The sequence below is a fragment of the Symphalangus syndactylus genome, chromosome 16 (assembly GCF_028878055.3).
Source record: "Symphalangus syndactylus isolate Jambi chromosome 16, NHGRI_mSymSyn1-v2.1_pri, whole genome shotgun sequence".
Taxonomy (NCBI): Eukaryota; Metazoa; Chordata; class Mammalia; order Primates; family Hylobatidae; genus Symphalangus; species Symphalangus syndactylus.
This window is the reverse complement of record NC_072438.2, coordinates 40,670,958-40,698,751: the sequence shown is the minus strand read 5'-3', so window position 1 is coordinate 40,698,751 and position 27,794 is coordinate 40,670,958. Positions and strand designations below refer to the sequence as shown.

Sequence of the window (27,794 nt, the reverse complement as noted above, 5' to 3'; positions counted from 1 at the left end):
TAATAGAACACCAGAACTTAATCTTCCTAATTCTAACTTTGTACCCATTGACGAAATTCTCCTCATTCTTTCTCCCTTCTACCATCCACAGGCTCTGATAACCACTATTCCAGGGGTCTCCAACCCCCAGGCCACAGACCTGTACTAGTCTATGGCCTGTTAGGAACCAGGCTGCACAGCAGCAAGTGAGCAATGGGTGAGTGAGCAAAGCTTCATCTGCATTTACAGCCACTCCCCATCACTCATATTATTTCCTGAGCTCCACCTCCTTTCGGATCAGCCATAGCATTAGATTCTCATAGAAGCACAAACCCTACTGTGAGCTGTGCATGCAAGGGGTCTAGGTTGCATGATCCTTATGAGAATCTAAAGCCTGATGATCTGTCACTGTCTCCCATCACCCCCATATGGGACAGTCTAGTTGCACGAAAACAAGCACAGGGTTCTAAACTGATTCTGCCTTGTGGTGAGTTGTATAATTATTTCATTATATATTGCAGTGTAATAATAATAGAAATAAATTGCATAATAAAAGTAATGTGCTTGAATAATCCCAAAACCATCCCTACTCCACCCTGGTCTGTGGAAAAATTGTCTTCCACAAAACTGGCCCCAGATGCCAAAAAGGTTGGGGACCTCTACAGTATTCTAATTTCTATTTCTATGAGATTAACTTCTTTAGAGTCCACATACAAGTGAGATCATGAGGTGTTTGGCGTTCTGTCCCTGCCTCATTTCACTTAACATAATGTCCTCCAGGTTCATTCATGTTGCTGCAAATTATAGGATTTTCAGGCTGTCTTCTAATTGAACAGTAATCCATTGTGTGATTTTATGTGTGTGTGTATATCACATTTTAAAAATCCATTCATCTGTAAATAGGCGCTTCAACATACCAGTTTTATTACATATATATGTATATCCAAGAATGAAATTGCTGGCTCATATGTGAGTTTATACCACAGAAATAAAAGGATCATATGAGACTATTATAAACAGCTGCATGACAACAAGTGGAAAAACCTAGAAGAAATGTATAAATTCCAGGACACATACAACTTATCAAGATTGAATCATAAAGAAATAGAATATCTAAAGAGATCAATAACAAGTAAGAAAATTGAAGTAATAGTTATGTTTTTTCAAGTCTCTCATCAAAGAAAAACCTAGGGCCTGATGGCTTCACCTCTGTTTTCTGCCAAATATTTTTAAAAAATAATACCAATTCTACTCAAACTATTCCAAAAAATTAAAGAGGAGAGAATAGTTCCAAAGTTATCCTACAAGGCCTAATACCAAAACCAGAACAAGGACACAGCAAAAAAGAAAACTACATGCTAATATCCCTGATGAACATAGAAGCCAAAATTGTCAACAAAATACTCACAAACTGAATTCAACGGCAAATTAAAAAAACTATTCACCACGATCAAGTGAGATTTATCCCAGGGATGGAAGGATGGTACAACACATACACATCAATAAATGTGATACATCTAATTAACAGAATGAAAATGAAAAAGAAAAAGTGTATGATCATTTCAACAGACACCAAAAAGGCATTTGATAAAATTCAATAGACCCTCATGATAAATACTATCAGCAAATTGGGTATATAATAAACACACCTAAACACAATAAAGACCATTTATTCCAAACCCACAGGCTACATCACATTGAAGAGGAAATATTGAAAACTTTTTCTCTATGATCTGGAACAAGACAAGAATACTCACTTTCACTACTTTTATTCAATATTGTGCTGGAATTCTAGCCAGAGCAATTAGACAAGAGAAAGAAATAAAGGATGTCCAAATTGGAAAAGAAGGAAGTCAAGTTGTCCCTGTTTGCAGATAACGTGATTTTATACATATATATATATAAAACTCTAAAGATTCCACCAGAAACCTATTAAAAATCAATGTAGTAAAGTTGCAGGATACAAAACCAACACAAAAAAATCAGTAACATTTCTATATACCAATAGCAAATTTATATGCTTACTTTTAAAGTATTTGTCCTTAACACAGGTAAATTTTAATGTATATATTCATAAAAATAATTTTATATAACTTAAATATATTTATATTCATCTTACCAATATTTTTAAGCATTGTGTAGTACATTGTATCATATAATTTTAAAAAGCATTATGTAGTATACAAAACCAAAAGGAAATTATAATGATAAGAATAGTGAATAAAATTATATGGCTCCCTTCCAAAAATAATAATAAAACATGCCACAATAAAAAACACACTAATATACACATGCATTTGAATACCATTCTTCCAAATCCTGAAGACAATATTAATCAAGGTGATGGGGAGTTCCCAAATTTATGATCAGATATGCAGGGCTGTTTCTTTTTCTAGATCACTGGTTTAAATGTTCCTGATATGCTAATAAAGAAAGTTCATTAACTTCCAATAGCTGTTTGGTGTTTTATGTAAAATGAAATGATGGCCTCAGCTGACACCATTAAAAGCCATGTCTATAATTTACATTACAAGAATAACTTTCCAGCCTATCTCTCCAGAGGCCAAAGATAAAAAGAGCATTAAGATAGCAGAACTTAACTGCTCTTCTATGTCTGATGTATTATATAACGTAGCAGGATGATGCTATAAAGCTAGTGGTTGTTTAAATAATCATTAATATCTATCTGACCATTTCTATTTCAGGCAGGTAATCTTTTCTTTTTATCAGTCTCATTTTTATTAATATAAACCAATACTGAAGGACAGAAAGCTATGATTCTATATGCCATTTTATACCAAATTTTCAGCAGTTGTCAAGGCGTATCAGTTCTCTCTCCTGCTTCATGTCTCCACATCGAGGGACTTCTTTTAGAGTAACAAGTGGGCTTTGATCAGTTCTGCCTTCCACCCAAGGAAGAAAAGACTAATTTATTAAATTGTAACATATGGCTCAGCAATTTCTGTGCCTATATTTGCCCTGGGGCCAGCAGAGAAGATATATTTTTGTTTTGTTGCTCCAAACTGTAATAAGTTAACATGACGGGCTCTGCCTTTGTGGGAAGATTTGAGGGAGTAATTTAGCTGGAGGGCAAATAAATAAGCCCATCTGGAAGCCCCTAAGCCATATTCTCCATGCACCTTTATCAATAGTAAAGATATTTTGATCTCCATGTACCTGACTCCTGTATGTTTTTCATAACTGTTCCTATTTGTTTGAGTAAAAAAGATATGTCCTTTTGGAGCCCCTAAATCAAAAATATTATGAAATATTATAATTTAGGGGCCTAATTTTTCTTATCCTCACATGGGCAGAAGTGGTACTTTTCAATGTTTTTGAGGATTTAGCCTCAACACAACTATATTGATTGAATGGAAGGCATTAAGAACCCAAAGTGTGAGCAAAAATTACGTTTGAAATTTCTCACTGCAACATAAAAGACCACCTGAAAATTGTGCAATTCAGGCCAATCTCTGTACTTTCAGTACATTAAGTAGCCCTAGTTTGAACCACCGTTTCTCTCTTGATGATGGTTAAGGACCTTGTGTAGAAGATGCTCGGGCTGAATTTTTCTGACCCTGAAAGCTTACCTCTGTCTGCCTTGCATACCCTCTAGGAGAAATTAGCTTAAGCTTAAATATATTGTGACCAAGATGAATAGAGTAAAAGAAATCCTTTCATAGGTGCCAAATTGAATAAATTCAATGGATAATTACAGAATAAATAATATCCGAAAGTGTAATAAGCTGTTATTTTTTATTCTTCTCCAAAGTTAGTTTTACCTAATCCTAGGGAAAATGTACCAATTTTTAAAAAACTGTACGTATCCTGATATAGTTTATTCATAAAATCAAGCACTATTTCAAGAGTGTTTTCATTGCGGAAATGATTATAAAGTAGCCTCTCTTCTAGTATTTTATAAAACTCTCAACTGCTGCTATTCAAATTACCTAGCTAATTAGGTCTCCAATGAAAAGGTGTGTAAACACAGTCATTTTTAACCTTAAAAATAATTTCTAACTCCCCTGGGTGCTGTTAAAAATACAGCTAATAAAAAAATTGCTTAAGCTGTGTGAGGATAATGCAGTTAATCAGAGATCTCTAAAAATCTTCCAGATAGAAGCACTGAACTGTGCAAGCTAATGTGAAAATATCGTAATCCCAAAGCATTTGAATAGGGAATTTAGTCCTTTAACTTAAAAGTAGGTAAGTAGTACTCGTATCATTACATTAGTCACATTAATCATCACATTTTCATACAGAGAAATATAGTTAAGCACAGCAGCTGGTTAAGTTGTTAGGGATAATGACTTGCATGGCATTCTAAGAATGTGAAATAGTTTTTCCATTAAAAAATTAAGGTGACTTCTGCGTATCAACCATGCTCCTCAGAAAAAGCCCGGAAAACAAAAATTCACAGTGGATTCACCCTGCTTCTCCTTCTCTTCCTCAAGTACATCACCATGCCACTGTAGAAAGACACCAGGTCATCCTTCCCAGGAGCCAATAATTTAAAATAGCCCTGCAGATTGATCCCTTAACTTTAACATATAAGTTACCACTTTGAAAGAAAAATCTACATGACTGTTACCTTTTGCTCAGGATATTCTGATTGCTATAGAAATGATCATCTTCATGTTCTAGAATTTTTATATCAGGAATAATTGGAGGGATGGTGAGCATAATATAACAAAATTAACCTATTATACAAAGGTTTTCAAACTTTTGGTGTTTCATAAGTAGTCTTTGTTTCAATAAAAATTAATAATAATAATAAGCTTTGGAGATTTTCTAAATTCCAAAACGAGTTGATGAGTGTTTTAATCTATGTTTTCTAGCTTTAATGTGGTCACAGAATTGGCTGAAAAACACTAGAAGTGATCTCAGAAAGACTCAAGAACCCAGAGAGGCTTGGCATGCAAACCGCAGAAAGGTAGAACACAGCATGTATTTTTAACACCCTGCTGTACTCAGATACTCCTACCAATAGCAGGCAAAGCCAAAAGCCCTAGAAAACCTCCTGCTGAAATGACATCTCCACCTCAGTTGAAATCCAAGCACTTCCTGTGAATCAGCATCTTCTTTCAAAAATCAGAGTCTGAGTAGGAGTACGAGATATGCTGAGCTTTGGTCAGAAGCACACCAATATCCACTCAATATAGGGCTCTCCCCAAATAGATGGTCTGCAGGCACAGATATCAGAGACAAATTCTAAATCAAAGATCATGTGTGCATTTTAAATATTAAGATGTTACACCAACTCTTTATGATTAGAACTTCTCTCTATCTATATGTATTTGAGATGGAGTCTAGCTCTGTTGCTCATGCTGGAGTGCAGTGGCACAATCTAAGCTCACTGCAACTTCCGCCTCCTGGGTTCAAGCAATTCTCCTACTTCAGCCTCCCGAGTAGCTGGGATTATAGGCACCCGCCAACACGCTCAGCTAATTTTTGCATTTTTAGTAGAGATGGGGTTTCACCGTATTGGCTAGGCTGGTCTCAAACTCCCGACCTCAGGCAATCCGCCTGGCTCAGCCTCCCAAAGTGCTGGGATTACAGGCATGAGCCACAGCACCTGGCCAGAACCTATATTTTGAATCATTTTAATAGGACCTGAGTATCAGAATAGATCTGAATAAGCAGAAGAGGAGATGGCCAGTTTAGATATCAAATAAGTAGGGAGGTTCTAGGAAGGGGAGAAGAGTAAAGTGTCAGTTTCGGCTGGAAGTGGTGGCTCATGCTTGTAATCCTAGCACTTTGGGAGGCTGAGGCTGAAAGATTGCTTGAGCTCAGGGGTTCGAGATTAAAGGCTGCACAACATAGGAAGACCCTATCTCTGCAAAAAACAAAATAAAATAAATTAGCTGGGCATGGTGGCATGTGCTTGTAGTCCCAGCTAATCAGGATGCTGAGGAGGGAGTATCACCTGAGCACCAGAGATCAAGGTTGCCCTGAGCCGTGGTCGCACCATTCAACTCCAATGTGAGCAACAGAGTGAGATCCTACCTCAAAATAATAATAATAATAATAATAATAATAATAATAATAACAACAATAATAATAAATGTGTCCTTTTCTGAGAAGTTAGAAGTATTAAAGTGAAAAAAAGCAACTGAAGCACATTTTGCCTCATTCACATTGATCTTAGATCTTACCACTAGTTTCTCTCTAAACAGGAAAATCTTCCAGGCTGAATCTGCTCTGCTGAGAAATGTACTGTAGCTAACTGCCGAGGTTATTGTGCCTGCTCAGCTAACCAGTTAAATTGAAGGTAGATGCTGGAGTAGCAGGGAAAGTATAAAAGGGAGTTTCTTCCTGTGTTTGGTGTAGCTAAGATTATGTATGATGTGGTAACTTAATTGTATTAATGCCCTCATTCTTCTCTTATCCCTCTAACATCTTGGAATCTCAAAGCAACTTCATAATCCGGCTTGGCTGTGTGACTTTAGCCAATGAGATGCTAACAAACTTAATGAAAAGAGAGACTTGGAAAGGTATTTTTATGTTTTTGTTCATTCTCTTGCTTTTCTGCTGTCACTACTTGCCCAGCCTAGACAACTGGCAAATGAGAGACAACGTGAACCCATCCCCCACATTACCCCTGGAAACAGTCAGCTGACTACCAGGCCTGTGAGTAAGTCCAACTGACATAAGAAGAACCACCCCCAAGCCCAGTCTATACATCCGCCATTAGACTCTTGGGCTAAAGAAAGACTTATTTTTTTAAAATCACTGAGATTTGGGGAAGCTTGTAATACAGCTTTGATATGCAAGAGATAGCTGATACAATGGAATTTAAGCAATAGTGCCAAAATGTTTTGTACCATAAACTAAGAATTATCAATCATTGATGAGTACCAGAATGACCTGGAAAGTATTTTGTTGTTGTTGTTGTTTAATAGATTTAGAGGAAAAGCTTTTAAAAATATACTCAGACCCCTTTCTGACCTCAAATCACTTGTTCTAGAAACAAGGTAAATATTTTGTGTGTCTCAGCTTACATAAAATATGGAGGCCCACTGATTTAAATATACTGTTGTTTCAACAATTGGAAGGGAATATCTCTAGAATGTTTACACATTTTATCACTATTTTAATCTGCCAAGAAAGAGAGTTGATTAAGTTTTATGTGTTGACTTAATTACCCCTAGGCCATAATTTATTATTCTTATCTGTGGATACTGGTCATGCAGGATATACCCTGAAAAGTCAGATGATCACAATGGGCTTAAGATCCTTTTCTTGGAAAAATGCCACCTAGCAACACACTGAGCAATCATTTCCATCTTCTTGATAAAGATGCAAAGGAAATATGGATGCATTTAGCCTGGTCCACAAGACTACCACAGGAGTTCCCTTTCTGCACAAACAAGTGAGTAAACCAAAGCCCAAGCAACCTGTCTGCAGGCCAGAAAGTTATCATCTTTACTGCCAATGTTCCTAGTCCTCAAATATTATAATAGCATTCCACCTCATTTGTTTCTCTTCCTGCTGTTCCACTTGCTGGGGGAGATCATCCCATGACTGCTTCCTTCTAATTTTCCTGAACTCACAGTGGCTTCCCTGACATTTCTATGAAGAAATCCCTGCCCCCATTCTCTCTCCCCACCACCGGCATACATCTCTGTATTCCAAAGTATTTGAAGTAACTTTATTTTTTTGTTTCCTTCATAGCTATTAGCATTGATATGGTGATTATATTTGTAGTATACCACTTATGATAAAATCAAGCATTTAGCATTTATGGGATACATACGTGTGTGTGTGTGTGTGTGTGTGTGTGTGTGTGTGTATTGAAATCCTGGAAAAGCCTGTTTTATTTATTATTAGTTAACAAGTCTTATTATCACAAGTCTTTTATTATCAGTCAGATTATCAGAAACTGGAATATCAAAGCCAAGTAGATCTGCCTGAACCCATCAGTGAAATTTGTGTTTCCCTTGTGCCACATATTCTTAATTATTTTTGTATGAACTATGCTTAATTCAATAGAAAAAAAGTTTCAGGTATCCAGTAAGATGAATCAGGAGTGAAAATGATGAGGATATGCCCAAGAGTCCAAGACATACTACTTAATGGCTCTAGTCATAACTGAACATATTGTGATTTGAAGTACACATTGAAGGCAGAATGTGGTGATGGTCAGTGGCACCATAGTCACTTCCAGAAAACCTAGGTACTCCTTCTGACCCTGATGCTAGCCATCTGTGTGATTACGGAAAAATCATTTAACTTTCTTTTCTTCATCTGCAAGATAATAGGAGAACTAGTTGATCTCAAATTAGTTCATATCCTGTTAATGCTTTCTCCAGCATTTGGTCTTGGACCCTTGCAGTTAATTTTTCATTGGCCCTGATAATAGTGCTTTCCTTTAGTGAAGGTGGCAGCAGGAGGTGGCAGAAAGGGCATGGGTTTTAAAGTCAAACAGATTTGTGTTTGAATTCCAGCTTTGTTCTTCCTGGCTGTGGGCTCTTGGCCAATTTTCTTATCCTTGCCAAGTTTTAGTTCACTCAACAGTAAAATGATGATAGTAATGTCTTTCTCATAGAGTTCTGATGATAGATGAAATGACACGGAAAATGCTTGACAACATTATATTCGGTCCTCGATAAATGCTAATTTCTTTTTCTCTGGCTCTTTTTGTATCTTTCTGAAGTCCCACTCTGTTTCCATCAGTGCTTTTTCTTTCTCTACCCACTCCTACATACAAATATTTCCCCAGTTCAGTTTTATACTCTTTTCCAGAGATAAGTTCTTCTGAAATCTTCCGCTATTACTGTGCTGAATGCATTTAAGTAAATACTGCATGGCTAACCTCTCATTTGGGCTATAATCACAAAACTTAACTATGCTCTATTAACCATATAGCTACCCTACTCATTCCTTAAATCCATGACACACAACATGAAACTCCATAAACCTGCTCTCGTTCTTGTCTTTCCTATTTTAGTTTCATGTTGCCACCATCCTGTCCAGAATTGAAACTTTGAAGTAATCATTAACTCTTTTATACTTCTCTTCCCCTATATGTAATAAATTACCATTGACTTTTCTAGGGCCATACTGTTACTTATTTCATCCTCTTCCCTTCCATTTGCAGTACTGATCTCATTCTATTCATTAATCACAACACCTTCAACTATAACTTATGAGGAATCAAACACAAACCACCTGAAATCCAATTCAAAACAGAAAAAAAATCTTTTTTTAATTCCATAAATTTATGTAAAAGAAAATTTTAAGTTCTGGATTTTGCTTCAGGTAATCATTAATCTAGAAACCCAAAATGATCACTAAGACTCCCTCCCTTTGCATTTCTCTTGTATGCTTTCCTCTTCCTGATTTAATTCATCAGCAGGCTTTCTCTGTATGGTAGCAAAGATCTTAGCAGCAGCACTAGGAACATATGAAATGTATAACAAAGATTCCAAAGAATAAGAGTCACTCAAAATAATTTTAATAAATTCCCAAAAGAGATTCTGATTGCCTTTCTATTTCTCATTTTTGCTTCTGTCCTACACAATAAAAAACAATATATCGTGGCAAAAAAAGAAAAAGTCTACTTTACCAGAATCACAAAAGTCTGCTCTACCAGCATCACAAAAAGTATGCCAAAGAAGAGTCTTAATTAGTTCATTTACCTCCAAATTTTTGCCACTCTAATCCATTCTCCCTGTAGAGGAGTGAGTTAGTCCAGGAGTGTTTCTCTATGAGAGGTCCTTCCACATGAAAATGGAAGGATTACAGAGAATGAAACATCCTTCCTCCAAAAAAATGACTTACTAAACCTGATACGATTTCTGAAATTCCTCCTTTGAAAGTCATTTGATGGCTCCCAGATTTCAGCTGAAGAAAAATTTTTAAACACCCTTAATTGTGTTCGTGTCATCCGCTCAACCAACAAATGTTTTTCAAATGCTCTTGAGTGACAAGCATTGTTTTAGACACTGAGGATACAGAATGACAAGGTAAATGAAACTGTTGCCCTGATGGAATTCACATTTGATGGACTAATCTGACTTTACCACTTCTTATACTTTTCCATGAAGATTTTCTATCAGTCCTCTGATATTACACTCAATATTTATTCTCTCAATCTGTTTGGGGGCTCTATGTCTTTGATGATATCATTCTTTCAAAGTCTCTGTCTCTTACCACATTATCTGTTAAAGTATGTCTTTATTTATTTATTTATTTATTTTTGAGATGGAGTTTCGCTCTGTTGCCCAGGCTGGAGTCCAGTGGCTGAACTCAGCTCACTATAACCTCCACCTCCCAGGTTCAAGCGATTCTCCTGCCTCAGCCTCCCCAGCAGCTGGGACTATAGGTGCACACCACCACACCCTGCTATGTTTTTTTGTTGTGTTTTGTTTTTGTTTTTTGTTTTGTTTGTTTTAGTAGATGGGGTTTCACCATATTTGCTGGGCTGGTCTCGAACACTTGGCCTCAAGCGTTTCTCCCTGCCTTGGCTTCCCAAAATGCTGAGATTACAGGCGTGAGCCACCATGCCTGGTCAAAATATATATTATTTAGCTTTTATTGTATAACATAAATTTCAAAATCTTCGTGTCTTCTTGCAAGAAACATTTATTTTTTTTCTTCTTGAGTTTGGATGAGTTGTGGTTCAGCTGGATTTTCCACTAGGCTAAAGGTTGGGTTCAGAATTGCCTCACTTGTCTCATATGGTGACTTAATGGGCATGCTTCTCTCATGGTAATGGCAGAAGTCCAAAGGACCAAACACTGTCATATCAGTTTATATTATGCCTACTGGCATTCCAATTACCAAAGAAAAGCATATAACCAAGCTCAATATCATTGGGGCAGGTAAATATACACCATGTGCTCTAGAGGGAGGTACTGCCAAGTCAAATGTTAAAGGATGTGGATATACAATTCTATTATAGAGAAGAGAGTGATAAATTGGAAGAAACAATAAACTTCACCATGAAATCCAATACATTCTTCAAGACCTAGCTAAAATACAAATTTCCTTTTGCAAATATTTTCAATCCTCCAGTCAGAAAATTTCTTCTGTCTCCAAAGCACTTTGAACTTTAATGAGTGCTCCATACTTCTGCAAGGTATTATAATTAACTGCTCACAAGTTGTACCTTGAGGGGTAGAAGTTTATTTATTTTGTACCTACTACAATGCCTAGAAGATTTTTTTACGTATAACACGTACATAACTTTAACATAGTAGTCAGTAAAACTTTGTGATCAAGTGCTCCAGCTATGGAAATCGACTCTGTCACAATGAAACCAAGCTCCACACTTAGGGGTTGAGAATCCTTAAACAAGAATAGCACCATCTCATCTCCTAGCATGTTAAGAAGACATGTAAAGCATGTAAAGCACTGCCTAGCATATAGGAAAAGCATAAGGACATACATTTATCATTACCTTTTTCTGGCCTCACAAATGATCGCCAATATTCACTCACCTCTAAAATTCTAAATTAGCTGAGCTTCTATTAATATAATGAAAAAATTATCTTTCCTCTATGGATTGCTGCTTATTGACATTTTTCATAGAAGCTGATATCAAGTATTATCTGTCAGTGATAAATATTATTACACAACTACTTGGAACTTTCAGAAGTGTATCTATTTTTTTTATGATTATTTGTTCTTACCTTCAACTATACTTTGCACTCTGAAACAGATAGGGTAGGGTTAAAGTGACCTAAAAAAAGTTCTTGGATAGAGAAACTAGGTCTGAATTGGATCAACAAATGATACATTTGACCTCAAACATTTGTACTGTAAACTCCTAGGAGAAACAGTCTTTTGATTGCCTTATCTTAGATGTAGATGCTTAATCTTTCTTTATGTCAATAACTAGAGATCAGGTATAAACATTTGGACTTATGTATACAAGTGCAAAGTGAACTTATGAATATGCTGAGTTTCTAAACTGATAATAGTTCCTGGCAATACCTATTTGGAATATTTATATCAGAATGAAATTTTCAAAACTTAAATGCATTCTCTAAAAAAATTGAGAAAAACATTATTTACTTTTTCCAGAGTATTGGTTCAGAATTATCTTACATGTACCATGTTATTTTCATGTAAATACTATTATTTTATTTCTGGGAGCATGGTATAAAATTTGCTTTCTTTTTATGGATAAACAGAACTCATTATTTAGTCTGTTTTGAAGTAACACAAATGATTATGAGATGTTGTTCCAGATACAGAACTTGTTTTCCACATTTCCTATAACTAGTCTAAAAATATAACATGTTCTGAAGCCTTCTAAAGTCAATATGCTAAGTGTCTTTCTTTGTTCTTTCATTTAAATTCTAGCTAGAAAGTCTTTTTAGTAAACTTGCTATAACTGCATTTTTAGGTGTAAAATATTAATGCGACTGAAAATGAAACACATATTGTTTATTAATAAACCTGCATGTGCAGGCAACATTTGCATAACTTGATTTAAAATAAAGAACTGTCATATAATTGGTATTCTTAATGAACAATAAAACCAATGCAGGAGTCAAAAAAGGGATGTGTGTGGAGGGTTGGGTGGATATAAAAGCTAGGTAAAAATAGATATGAACCCTTCAGATCCTTTAATAATGCATAAGTGCCTTTTTAAAATTGCATATTAAATCTATAGGATAAGCCATTAGTGATTTTGTGTTTGTCTGTGTAGTTTGTACATGTCACACTCAGCATGTCCAAACCTTTGTTTCCTTTTTTTATGTTTTTTTCTTTATTTTTACAATATTGCTCTTTATTTCTGCAGAAGCTTGGGATTTGGGGAATGGTGGTGAACTGATTTGAAAACCTTGGGTGTGGTGACCAGAAAGAAGGGAAAATAATACAGTCTCTGAGAACTGAGTGGGGTTTGATTCACCTCCTTGCCAGAAACCCTAGTAATTGAGATGCAGGGAAGATGAGAAGGTGACAGGAGCAGTGGCTGCTTTAACTACCTGGATAGTCTACCAGGTAACGCTTTCAGATAAGGCAAATCAGAATTCACTCATAGATGATGGCATTAAAATAAAACAGTTAACACTTCTGAGTTTCCTCTGTGTAATTAAACATTGAGAATCCATGCCATATAGCATTTAATCACTAAAACAAAACTATTATGGAATGTGCTACCCTGCCCAGAAAAATTCACATGTTGGAGCTCTGACCCCCAGTGTGACTTTAGTTGGAGATAAGACCTTTAAGGAGGTAATTGAGGTTAAGTTAGGTCATACAGGTGGGACTCTAACCCAATAGGACTGGGGTCCTCATAAAAAGAGAGACACGAGGAATGCGTGCACACAGAAACGGCTATGGAAGGATATATTAGGTTGGTGTAAACATAATTGTGTTTTTTGCCATTACTTTTAATGGGAAAATATGCAATTACATTTGCAGCAAACTAATAGTAAGAAGGCAGCCACCTGCAAGCCAGGAAGAGAGGCATCACTAGAAACCAATGCTGCTAGCACCTTGATCGTGGACTTCCAGACTCCAGAGCTTTGAAAAAATAAGTTTCGGTTGCTTGAGCCACCAAGTCTGTGATATTCTATGATGTTATACTGAACAGACTAATAACAGCATCAACAGAATGCTACTATTACTCACATTTTTCAATCAGAGAAACTGAGCCTCTGAGAAATGAAGTAATTTTGTTCATATCCAGGAGATGACAAGGCATCTTGAACCTAGGTTATTTTAATTTAATGATCATGATTTCATTTGCTTTGGAAGTCTGCCTCTCTATTGTGGGTAGATATGTGCAGTGGTATACTGTCACTGTTTATCATTTGTAACATAAATTGGTTAACTTTATGCTCTTGAAAAAAGGTTTCTGTCATTACATAAAAATCAGACAAATCAGAAAGTAAATCCAACCTTCTTTTTTAACCCTAGATATAGTAAGCTTTATTTAGTCACTGATTTAATACTGTCACTTGACATATCAGTGAGACTTATAATGAACAAGCTGCTTAATGTTGGTAGTGTACTTTTTAAATAGTGGGTCCTGGATTCATAGTTTCTAAGTGGTTATGTGAAACAGCTTCAAAAAGCTCTTAATATTCTGTCAAATATTTATTCAATTGGAAATATTTGAGTTTCAATGAGTAGTAATTTATTCCACTTATATTCTGCATGTGCTCATATTAAACAAGAGTTAATTAGGTATTTCACAAGATGTAGGAATATGGGCCCTTGAGAAAACGATGGCAAATGAAAGTGCCTTACAGCAGCTACATCTTTTTTTGCCCAATTCAAGATTAATAAAATGGAGCAGTGTATCAATGAGGAAATGTATCAATAATGTGAAATCATTAAGTGAGAGGTATGGGCACACATACTAGGAAAGGATTTTGGGATATTTGTTTTCTATTTTCCAGTGTTCATGTGTTACATAAAACCAGCAGAGTAAATTCAGAAATACCTAGGAATATGTAAGAAACATCTCATTATTTTGCTATGAAATGCTGTGCACAATTTAATAATACTTCCAATTGGCACAGAATCAGTTATTAATGACACACAGTATCTTCCACACATGTGACATTACAGAGACAAATTTCAGGCAACCCCACATAGGTTCCTTGAAGCTAAAGTCACCATTTTCTGTATCCTAGACATTTATATACTCTCCTTTCTTAAGACCATCAAATTCAGACGTCATCTTTTTCAGATTTTGCATCACTCACTTTACTTTTTTGAGTTCTCTCTTTCATTAAAATTGGCGACAGGTAGACCACTGTCTTCACCCACACTCCTTTTTAGGAGCTCTATATTAAATATAACATAATTAGAAAATATAGCCAAAAAATAAACACTGTGAAATTAAAAGAAATTCCTAAACCTTCACAATGTTGTTGAATTAACAAATCCTTATTTTTGTTGCTATCTTACTTCTTAAAATTAGGGGTCCACAGCCCCTGGGCCACAGACCAGTACTAGTCCATGGCCCGTTAGAAACCAAGCCACTCAGCAAGCAGTGAACAGCAGGCAAGGCAGCAAAGCTTCATCTGTATTTACAGCCCCTCCTCGTCGCTCACATTACTGCCTGAGCTCCAGCTCCTGTCAGATCAACTGCAGCACTGGATTCTCACAGGAGTGCAAACTCTATTGTGAACTGCACATGCGAGGGATCTAGGTCATGCACTCCTTATGATAATCTAATACCTGAAGATCTGTCACTCTCCCCCATCCACCCCAGATGGGAGCATCTAGTTGCAGGAAAATAAGCTCAGGGTTCCCACCGATTCGGAATTGTATTGAGTTGTACAATTATAGTAATAATAATAGAACTAAAGTGTACAATAAATGTAATGTGCTTGAATCATCCGGAAACCATCTCCCCACACCGGGTCCATGGAAAAATTGTCTTCTATGAAACTGGTCCCTGGTGCCAAAAAGGCTGGGGGCTGCTGCTTTAAATGACAAGGAAGCCCAATCTCTAGTTACTTTCCTTCTTAAATTTTAAAAATATAAGTACTTCATGTCCTTGCATAGACATTTACTCTTCTGTATTATCAAGCAGTAGCATCAAAATCACTATTTCATTTTGCTAAAATGCTATGATTCAAACATAACAGGGTTGATTTTACAATGTATTAAGGTTTTAGGGGCAAAACCAGTTTTCAGAAGCTTGGAAGCAGCCTAGGAGAAGAGAAGGTGTTATAGCTTTAGTCTATGCTCTGTTCATATGTGGAATTCAGACGTGTCTCTATATGTCTGGCAGCCTGCTCCAGAAGTCGATTGTAATAAACCCTGAGGAGCATCCTGGGAGAGGGCTCATCATAACGGAAGAGTCAGGCAGTCAAGCGTGGCTTAGTGAAAAAGCTTTCATTATCAGTCAAGAGAAGCAATTCTGAGTACCGCACGATGTTCATCACTAATATTTGTCTTTGAGGCTAACCACCCATGAACCCTTGTGTCCTATTATGGAAAGAGAGGCACACATGAAAAATAAAATAGGCTGTTATTCAATTAGCACTCTGTATGATGCTGTGACATCAGCTACTTTGATACATGTCTGTAAATGGCAGGATAAATGTTTGTCCCCTATTGTGTAGATAACACAATGTGTATTAAGTGCTGAAAGTACTCAGGAGAACCCTACGACTTCAGAACACCTCACAGACTTTGACCCATCTATAGGAGTAAGATCTAGTGGAAGATAGTATTATTCAGAAGCAGTGTATCCAGAATGTCTCTATAGATGGATAGAGCTATAGAATAGACATAGATTATAGAATAATAGAAACGGCTATAGAATAGAAACAGGTCAATCGATAGATAGATAGATAGATAGATAGATGATAGATAGATTAGATAGATAGATAGATAGATAGATAGCTGTTGTTTCTGTTTTTTTTTTTTTCAGGAGAACCTTGACTTAAGGCAATTTGTTGGATATGGTAAGCAGGATAATAGCCTACCACAGACACCTACATCCTAACGCCTAGAACCTGTAAATATGACAAAAGGGGCTTTGCAGATGTTAGTAGGTTAAGAATCTTGAGGTGAGCAGATGATTCTGTATGAATCAGATAGGCCCAATGAAATCACAGGGTTTTTTTTTTATAATTGACAGAAGTAGGCAGGAGAATTACAGTCAGAGAGTGAGGTGTACCAAAGAGCAGTAGAGGTTGCTGTGATGTAATTGCTGGCTGATGGTCATGAACCAAGGAATGTGGACAACCTTTAGGAACTGAAAAAGGCAAAGAAACAGATTCTTAGCTACAGACTCTAGAAAGAATGCAGTCCTGCTGACACATTGATTTCAGCCCAGTGAATTTCATTTCACTTCTGACCTCCAGAACCATCAAATAATAAATGTTTGCTGTCTTAAGCCACACATTTTGGTAGTTTGTTACTTCAGCAAGAGAAAACTAATACACTAGAAATACTGCAGTGGCAGATGAGGACAAGATCTTGCAAAAGGAAATGGAAATAGAAAGGAGAGAAGGAAAGGAAGGAAGGAGAGAAGAAAGGAAACAAGGAAGGTAGGAAGAAAGAAGAGAAGGAAGGGTAGGAGGGTAGGAAGGCAGGCAAGCATGTAACTGAGAATGATACGAAGCAAGAAGGATGAATGAGAAGATAGGACAAAAAAAGCCCAAGATAGACAAATGACTAGAGATGCTTACCTTAGAGTAGTAGACTTTGAGCTTCATAGAAGTTGAGCTATTGACCTATGATTTCAATGTGCTTATAGCTCTCACTACTTTCTCTGAGCATTATAATCCTGGGATACTCAGTGAGAACTAAATATGTTTCATTTTCCACTCTTGCTTCCTAGCCTAAAATATATATTAGAACTTGAGTGTGGTGAGTATTTCAAAACGTATACCTACATTAAAACATGAAATTGTACACCTTAAATATATATAATTTCTACTATGTAATTATACCTCAATAAACCTGAAAAAAATTATTACTTTATCTCATTATTCTTCCAGCAGTCAATAAATTTTAAAAGAACAAAAAACGATTCTTTCTTGCTTTAAAGTATACTGCATTATTTGTGTAATAATTTTCTCCTGTAGATAAGCCAAGGATTTCCCCAAATGTAAACAAAATAATAACAGACAGATTTAATGTTTTAATATGCAAAATCCTACAATTTAATAAACAAAATGCATTTTTTCTATTTGTGTTTAATATCTGAGACATTTCATTATGCTACAGATTGTTCAAACTTGCACTGTCTTTGCTACAGTTATTTAGCAATTTTGAAATCTTTTCAACTCTATAAAATGTGTCTGAGGAATAGCTTTTCATCAGTTTAGTAATGATCCCTATATTTTCCAACTCTTCATTTTTATGCTATTTTTTCTGTTTATATATTTAAGACAAAGTGGTTCAATAAATTTCATTACATTGTCATATAAAACTAAGACAAGACCTCTGCTTATCTAATGCTCTTGAAAATTGATTTAAGTCAAGGACTGGAATTCAGAATGGTGCCACAGTTTTGAACAGTATTTTCAAAGATTTCTTCAAGGTGAGAGGGTGAGAGTGTATGGAAGTACAGTGAGTAGCATGTTGGAGCGAAAGCAAATGAGATTACATTATCACAGCTGAATGATAGCAGAATGATATCTATTACAATACTTTTTTTGTGAAGAGCTATTTTGCAGTCTTTACACATTATTCTGGCAAGCAGTTTTAGCCCTGTGGCTCTATGGACAGAGAAAATAATTGGCAATGAAGACACCATTTTCTCATTCTTAAAGAAGATATCCTGTTCTCAAACAGGAATTGCCTTCTGTTTCTCTTCTTCTGTTGACTACTATGAAAACATCACATTGGAAAAAACTGGTGCCATCACCAGATCTGATTACAAACATAAAAGTTGTCTCTTCCTTCCGTGAACATGTAGACTTGCAATTAGTGTTGATCAGTTTCCAGGACAAGATAAAATTGTGCTTTCCAACCTTTTTGGAAGCCCAAATATGACTGTGTGTCTTGCTGAGGCAAATGAATATGTATGAAAGTAGTTATGTTACTTCTAAGAAGAAGCTTTAAGAGTGAGTAAGTGACTTACCATGGCCACCCTTTCTGTGTGATACTGAAGCATGTATCAAGATGGAGGACTGCTGGAAACTCATTTTGGACACAGTAACTTAAATGGGGACTCCTCATTACAGCAGCATGTATTAGTATATCTGAATAGAAGCATAACATAAATTCAGATAGCATCATGTTTCTCTTTTCAAAATTCAAGATATAATACCTTGGGAGACAATTCTTCATGATGTCTCATGTTTTTGCATGTTTGTGAGCAGAGGCACTGATTTGTCTTTGTTCTAGACTGTCTTTTCAAGGTTATTTGTATATAATAGCCTTGGAAGACAGAAATAGTTCTCCTTTTGGGCAAAAGGGCAGATCTGCTAAATAACCTACTGCAAAAGAATCAGGTTCTGTAACATTGCAATTAATCAGTTGTGAAGCAAAAACATTGCATGTGCAGTATCAAGTAGACACCTCTGCGTTATTCTCGTGGGACTTGGAGAAAGAGGATGGGAGCAAGGCAAACATGATATTCATAAGCTTATGGTGCTCTAATAAAGTTATTGTCTCTGTAAGTTCTGTCTCTTCATCCACTAACCATGGCTAACTTGTTAGTGTAGAAGTAATCTAAAATCTCAGATCCTTCAAAGTTTCTTGACATGATACTGGAAGATTTTCAAAAAGTGAGAATATAAACAAAAATCCAATTTCATCATGTTAATGCAAGATAAAAGATGATAAGAACAAATTTGAAATAGGAGATAGTTTTGTACAAAGAAGTTAGCATATAATCCTCATAAAGCTTAAAAGTTTGCAAGTATACAGCAGAATGCATTACATATAGCAGGTGTTCAGTGAATATATGGCTTGAATTAAGTGACTCAATTTTATTACTTTAATAATAGAATTTTAGTCTTATTGAGCAATTTATGATTGCATATAATTATTGTTTTGGATTTGTAGAAATGACAGCAAATCACAATGATTATTTGCCTAATAATGGTAAAAGGAAAAGCCTACAGTAAAAAAACAAAAAGTATATATGTATTTATATATTTATATCAACTTTACTACACTGATTTATACATCTCTAAATCTTTTAGCACATGACACATTGATAAATTGATTATTAATGATTAAAATTATTACGATTATTAAAACACATGGAAAGCTATCAGAGTGAAAGAATGCTTTTAAGCTAATGTCCAAAAATTTAATGAGTATAAATAGTAATAAAAAATTAATAAAGATTGTTGCATTAATAAAGGTGGAATTTATAAAGCCCCTTTAAAATTGCAGAAATATTTGCATATATTATACAACATATTATTCACATCAAACCTGTGAATTATAATCAGTGCTATAGTACCTATCAGAAAGTATAGAAATAAAGGCTCTGCTACTCAAAAAAATTTATATTTCAGATGCAGTGGCTTATGCCTGTAATCCCAGCACTTTGGGAGGCTGAGGCAGGGGGATTGCTTTGAGCCAAGGAGTTCAAGACTAGCCTGGGCAACAGACAGAAGCCATATCTCTAACTAAAATTTTTAAAAAGAAAAAAAGTAATAATTAGCAATATACTAATTACTCAGGACTCCCTAAGTCGTAGCCCACTGTTCTTTATGCTATACATTAATCTCTGCATATCTATGAGATTTGTCACACAGATGCCTTGTATAATTGCACCACTATCATAAATGAGTCTATGAAATATCACCTTAGATCAAGATGATCCATAATTAAATTCTGAATAATTGAGTAATGTTTTCTTTACCAACAACATTAAAATGTCTTTCCAAACAAATAAAATGCTAAGATATTCATGAAGAATGTTCAGCATTCAGACACTCAATTATCTTATATTTAATAAATGGAACTTTTGTTCCTGGGGATGGTGGAGAGGACACAAAACAAAATAGAGCATTTCACAATATGCCCAAGACTATTGGTTATTGAAAACGAATGGTTCAAACTGCTCACTTTGTTGGGCAGTTATGATCAACAGAGAAGCTTACAGGTGACAAAAGTATGTTTTAGGTTTAATATGAATTGAAAAACTCATATAATTTCAATACTCTTTAAAACACAAGCAACCCACCAAAGGACAAATGTGAAACATATGCAAGTAAAATAGACTATGTGAGTTGCACTAGACAATCTTTTCAACACTAAACCCAACTTAAATATCATCTTCTTCTTCAAAAAATGAAGGGTAGAAAATGTCCATGCAATATAATGTGTAGTCTCTGCATTATTTCTCAACTCAGTGCACCTAAGCCTCTATATGCGTAACTGGCTTCCAATTTAGTAACATAATGAAATTCATAGAATTTACATCTCATTTGTTTTGAAACTTTGCCCACAAATGATTTTGTATACAAAGATGCAAATCCCCCCAGAGTTTAATGCAGAGATTGAGATTATTGTAAGAATTTTGCTATCAGATATGGTTTTTTCTGTTGTTATTTTGCATGCTAAAGAAACCCAGTCATGTCATGTAGATAAAGCTAGTAGCTATTTTCACTTTATTTCAAAGGTTAGAACATTTCAAAGATAATTTATGTGAATTGGCAAATGTTCTGAGGCTCAGTTATCCTGTAGAGTGACTGAGGTGTTATCAAAGACATTTTTGGTTTTTTATTGGCTTTAGCATTTTCCTTCTGTGCTTTCTTGTAGGAAGCAATTTTAACCCTATTTGCTTGTCAGTTTTAGAGGCCATTCATATTATCTGTGAGTAAAGATGAAAGTGAATACATTTAATAGTATTCTTGGCTTTTATAATTTGAAAATGGTAGGACTGCACTGAGATGGAGATTGCAGAGTTGCTAAATTATTAGGGCTAAATTGAACATTCAAGCTAAAAATATCATTATTCCAAATCATAATAATTAAATTATTTGTAATTGTTTTCAGCCAAACTACAACCTCACAAGCAACCTTCCTTCTTCCTTCCTTCCTTCCTTTCCTTCCTTCCTTCCTTCCTTACTTCCATTTTACAAGTTAGAACATATATTAGTGTCTCATGCAAATTTAATATAAATTTTGAAGTTTTATTACTTACACAAATAGTGGTATATTTCAGTGATTTTATCCTTGGAGTTTGAGGAAGAATGGACTTGTAAAACCACAGGGGAATGACATTCTCTTTTGGGGCTTATCTGGAAATGTTGAACACTCAAAGCAATGATAGAGGTAGGAGGCAGAGAAATTCTAGGCAGACAGGGGCGGGTCCCCAGTGAAAGCCCACCTTCAAGCCAAAGTAGCATGAAAACCACAGCCCAAAGTGAGAACTTCCATTCCTTTTTGCCCACTCTCTCCTGATTGGTTATTTCTGAAGACCCCAGACTCTGTCAGTACAGAGGAGAGATGGCTTGACTTCAGAGGAGAGATGGCTAGACTTTGGAGAAAAGAGATGGCTTGACTTTGGGGAAGAGATAGCCAAACATAGGGGAGAAGACCACCTGACTTCAGGAAAGACTACCTGCCCTTCCTGTCCCCTTTCCAGCTCCCCTCTCTGCTGAGAGCCATTTCCACTGCTCCGTAAAATTGTCTGCCTTCACCATCCTTCAAGTGTCCTTGTGACCTCATTCTCCTTGGATGCCTAACAAAAGCTTGGTACCCACTGAGTGCAGGTACCCAAAAAGGCTGTCACACTGTCCCTTTGCCATTGCCAGTGGAGGGCAGTTGCCCCACGTGATGAGGTAAGGAGCCAACTGAGCTGTTAACACATAGCCATCAACAGACAGAGGAGCTAAGAGAGGACTGTAACACTCCCTCTGGGGCTCCAGGGTCACAGGCATCCTTACCTGGCACTGCCATGGGCCCTGCATGGAGCTCGCTCCCACCAGTGTCCAGAGTGGCTGGCTGGATCCCACACTCGCTCACTCACACCTGGTCTGGCCGTGGGCCCCACACACAGCTTGCTCCCACCAGTGCCCGGAGCAGCTGACTGGGTCCTGCCCTCGCTTGCTCATGTGATCCCTCCTGCAAGGAGCTGAGTGCGGTGGGCTGAGTAAACATTCACCCTTGTCACGAGTCTGACAAAGGAGCCGAGAAAAATCCTATATTAGCAATATTTGAAAAAAAAACTTATAAAGCAAAGAGCTTTTATCTATGCATTTTCCTATATTGTTTTATATGCATTGTGACTTCCTGATGTTCAATTTTACTGATTTCTATTTTTTTTTAGCCACTGGAAAATTACTCACTATGCCATTGGCTACATTGCCCAAGTGCTTGCTGATACTCACTTACCCCTTTCACTACTACTGGACAGTGACCTACACATTCTTAAGGATTTGTATCATGCATCATTTCATGTAAAGTTCTGTCCAACTGACATCATTTCTGTATCATTTAAAAGTAATCTATGTCAACAACTAAAAATACATCATTTGGTATTTTTTTCACATTCTATAGCTCCATATTGACCTGTCCACATCTATACATGTAACATATCACAGATAACTCACCCACACTCTCATATATACATTGTCTCTATTAGACTTCTATTCTTCCACACATAAGAGAAAGCGCAAGTAATAGTGACTACTCACAGATGACGGTGTTTTATTTTTTTATCAAATAACAAGACGTTTGGGTATTGGGAGTTCGGAGCAGATGCACCAGCTCAAACATATAAATGCCAAGGTTTTCCAGTTTCTCTTGCCATTTTATTCACTGTCAGTCCCAAGATGGCCACTGAGCAAGGTCAGTAAAGCAAAAGCCAAACTCTCTGAGAAATACAATATTTCTGCTGACATCTCCTTTGTCATAAAATGTGTCATGTGTCATTGCCGAGGATATGGAAAGTTTACCTCTTACAAAAAGTTTCTGATAAAAATTATTCAAGTATGTGGACCATAAGAACAAAACAGACAGCTCTTTCTCTCTACCCATCCCCTTTCCAACAAACACAGGAAAAGACAACAAAACAAAAACACCACCATCACAAAACATGATATCTATAAAAGAGAGGTAGGAAAACAGCAGATCTAATCCAAAGACAAGAAATGGCATAGTGACAGCTAATTAGCAGGATCGAGGTGAAGCAGTCTAATTCGGATAAGGAGGAAACGAATTCATTGAAAGATGTCTTTAAGAAAAGTAAAACAAAATGTTTTATTAAATTTTTTTTGAAAAAAAACTCTACAAGGGAAGAAACAATCTTCTAATTAGACAGAAAGATAGAAAAGGCAATTAAAAATGTAAGGTGAACAACAAGCTGGGAAATTCAGTTAGTGTAAGCTAAAGCATCATGCAATTTTGTGCAATTCAAAAATGTAACACAAAGATTTTTTCTAAAAAACAAAGCTAAGCCGAACCTATGCTCTTCAGGACTTAGAGAAAAATACTAAGAATCAACATATTCCCAAAATAAATCTACAGATTACTTTGTCTTATATAATTATTTTAAATGTTTTAACAAATGTTTGTTTATTTATTTTTTCTTTTGAGACAGGGTCTTGCTCTCTCACCCAGTCTGGAGTGTAGTGGCGCTATCATGGCTCACTGCAGCCTCAACCTCCAGGGCTGAAGCAATCCTCCCATCTCAGCCTCCCAAGTATCTGGGACTACAGGTGCGTGCCACCATGCAAAGCTAATTTTTTTTTTTTTAATTTTTAGAGAGAGAGGGGTGTCTTGCTACATTGCCCAGGCTAGTCTCAAACACCTCCCCTCAAGCCATCCTCTCCCCTCTGTCTCCCAAAGTGGTTGAATTACAGAGATGAGCTATGCCTGGCTTGTGTTTTGCATTTGACCACTTTTAGAAGGAAGCTATTTTTCTGGAGGCTATTGTTTCTAAAAATAAAATTCCCTTATCTGTGAGTTGAGTTTGGGCAATCATTCTACAAAACGACTTCGATTATATAAAGTTCCTCTTAAAATTAGCACAAACAGATGTTGCAATTTGGGTTAACTGTAAGTTAAATGAGCAAATATCCTTTACCCTGACATTTGACATGTTGGTACATACACAAAACAAATTATTGGAAGTATAGAACAGTGCAAAAAGGTCTTTAGAGGATTGTTGTCATAACAAAATATGTAAAACATTTGCACTATTATTATAATATGGATAAATAGCATGCATATTTGTATATCATAATACTACTACAGCAGTGAAAATCAGTTCACTGACCACTACACTTATCAACATAGATGAATTTTCAAATAGTTTAAGCCCAAATGGAAGTCACAGAAGAATAGACACAACATATGTCAATATATAAAATCAAGTAAAACTAATATGCTCTTATGCTCTTTATGGATACATAGAGTCATGAAAACCATCACAAAACTAAAGAGAAAAACCAAAATAGAAATCAGCATAGTAATTATGTCAGCAGAAAAAAAGAGGATAGAAAATTGTATAGATGATTTTTAGTGTATTGCTTCAAAACAATACGAAATAGTTAATAATCTTATTTGATTCAGCAGAAAATAAAAAAGACATCTATTTCTTTTAGGATGAGGATATCTCAAATCCCTATTAAGGGATTGTCTTTAGAGCCTGCCCTAATGGTATAATAGTACACACACATACACACACATGAGAACACACACCTCATATTATATATATACACACACATATATTACATTTAAATAAAATGTATTTTCAATAAATGATGTGATGAATGGATTTAACATAACTTTATGCAAATAATTCATAAATTATCTTGGAACAATTTATTAAATAACCACATAAATTGTATTTTCCAAATGCTAAACATCATATTTATGGATTATTCAGGGTTATATTAGCAACAGTTTATTTGTTGACTCTATTACACATTTCATAGTCCCTGAAATATTGCAGCTTTATAATATACTTCATATTAAAAGCTATGTCGCAACTATGAATTGCTCTATTATTTTTTTCAATATTTTTTAAGGTTGTCTTGCTTGTTTTTAAAAATAGCCCATTGTTGTTTTCTTGTTATTTGTTGCTGTTGTTGTTGCTTTTGTATTTGTTTTTGGCAGGGATTTAATTCAGTTGAACTTGAGATATAATTTGTCAAGGTCAAAAAATATAACCCTTTTTTTTTTGGCAAATATTTTAAGTCTTGTGCCAGACATATTAAAATGATGTCAGGCCGCCATATCTAATTCCCCACCCCTCCCCCCGCATTAACTGAAGCCCCTCTTACAATATCGTAAATTACTTTTCTTCAAAGAATGATGCTTACCAGTCACATTTGGTATAATGTCATTGTTAGAGCAGGAACGGGAGAAAAAACGGACGGAGGCGGCTCTACAGCAGCACAGGTTGATCGAACAAACATCCGCGGAGGCGGACACCAACTAGCGCCAGAGCCCTCCCCTGCTGACAGACTGGGTAAGTTTAGGTCCGTGTGGGAGAGATCTGGGCTTGTTGTGAAGTGGGGTGGACAGTGTGGTTAGCTGTTGCTAAGTGAGGAATTTCCTGAGATCAGGCGGTTACGCTTAGGACTTGCCCGGCAGGATGTTTCTCACAGCCTGAGCCCTAGTGGAATTTTCCACTCTGACCTGCGTTTGGAAAATGGCGGGGGTTTACAAAATGGTGCAGCTTGGGCTAAGAGTCATCATATCCTCAGACCAGATAGTGAAACATCTGTTTAATGAAGCATGAAATAATATGTCCAAATAAAAGCCATTATAATTGTATATAAAAATTCTACATTTATCTATGATATGAAAAGGCGTTCACAAAGAATATTGACCAATAAGGAGAAGAGCTAGGGTGAAATTTATAATAATCATGGTAATAGGAATAACATTTTGTGAATGTATTATCTTCTAGGTCCTTGCAATTTCTTTCACCACTATCTAATTATCTTCATAACAATTTTATGAATATGAAACTATTATGCTTCCCTTTGATATATGGGAAATACAAAACTTAGACAATATAATTTGTCAAGATTTGGGGGCAATATTTAAAAGAATAGCCTCCATGGTGAATGTTTCTTATCAAGTCCTACTATTCTTTAATTTGGTTCAATAGTCATGTAACTCCAATAGTGTTTTAAATCTCCCGGGGACTCACCTTCCTTCTCTATGAAACCGAGTGAATTAAAGTTTCTTCCAAACAGCTTATTGTGGGTCTAAATAGTATAATGTCTGTCGAATTTTAGCTCCATGACTCATATTCAGAAAGCACTTATTAAATGTAAAACTCCATATGGCCTTAAGTATGATAAAATTTTTACTCTTATGTTTTTCGTTTTTGTCCCTATCTTGTGAACAATTATACTCAATGGTTTCTCCTAGTGTCAATGTGACATTTTATCTTACCTCTTTTTACTGATTATATCTTTTGATAGTCTTTTATGAATTTTAATTCTTATATTCTAACATTAAATCTCCCTTTATTCTTTCTGTCTTATTATCTTCTCGTATCTTATTTCATGCAATTCAGATATTAATTCTAAGAAGCTTTTAAAGTAAAGGCTTTCCAAAACTTAGTTCCTATAATTGTGGCTTATTTATTTTTAAGTAAGTTCTCTCTTTGCATTTAAATGCCTCTTTCTACTTAATTGAATGATTCCAGTGCAATCCAACACTTGTGTTTCCCAGTAAACAGGATGTTTGTAACACCCTTCACTTTCCATAGGAATGCAATTATTAGTCACTTCTCAGTTTTTAAGCTCGATATCTACTTGATCAGCCAACTTCCAGCCAATTTTCTGGTATCTAGGTTCAATCAATACTACTTTAGTAATATTTATTACAATGTTACCTGTTCATATGTAATTCAAAATGAAATTAAAGTCCACTGTGTGGCATATATTGAATGTGCTAGGAAAAGAGAGAGATGAGACTAAGCTACTTCATTGTATATGCAAGTTTATTCTCTTTTATATGTTACAAACTTTGTTAGGAAGCATGATATCACTTTTTTAGTTAAGGATGCAGTGCAACTATCAATTACCTTGGATTGTATATAATCTATGTTTAACATAATGTTATTTTAATCACAATACAAAAAATTAAAAAGAATAAATGCCATTCGAAACAATTCACGTTAACTTAATTTTTTCAAATATATTTGAATAACCTTGGTCTGGTTTTCTTTCTCTCCATACTTAGTTTCCAGACTGTACTTAACCAAAACCAAATTTTTAAAGATCATAATGAAGGAGATTTATATTTAAAAATACAAATGGCTCACATGAATGTGACATGTCGGCATTTTCATGACAAGCCCTCACATGTTAGAACCGAGCAAATTGTAACCCCAGGGCTCTTGTTTTTTGCATAATATACTTTTATATGTATATATGTATGTATATGTCATTATATATAATGATGTTTTATGTTGAAATATTTATGTAACAATTATTTAAAGCCTA

General features: G+C 35.7%; 1 long non-coding RNA gene across 1 annotated transcript in view; it reads right to left on the bottom strand.

Moving 5' to 3' along the window:
* LOC129464810 (uncharacterized) overlaps window positions 1–25,956 on the bottom strand; it is a 48,879-nt gene extending 22,923 nt beyond the window's left edge. Inside the window, exons 1-2 of the long non-coding RNA XR_008651761.2 lie at window positions 25,650–25,956; window positions 18,497–18,617 (exon numbers count right to left, since the gene is read on the bottom strand). This is a non-coding gene — a long non-coding RNA (uncharacterized lncRNA). The remainder of the gene's footprint in view (window positions 1–18,496; window positions 18,618–25,649) is intronic.
* Window positions 25,957–27,794: the final 1,838 nt, after the last annotated feature.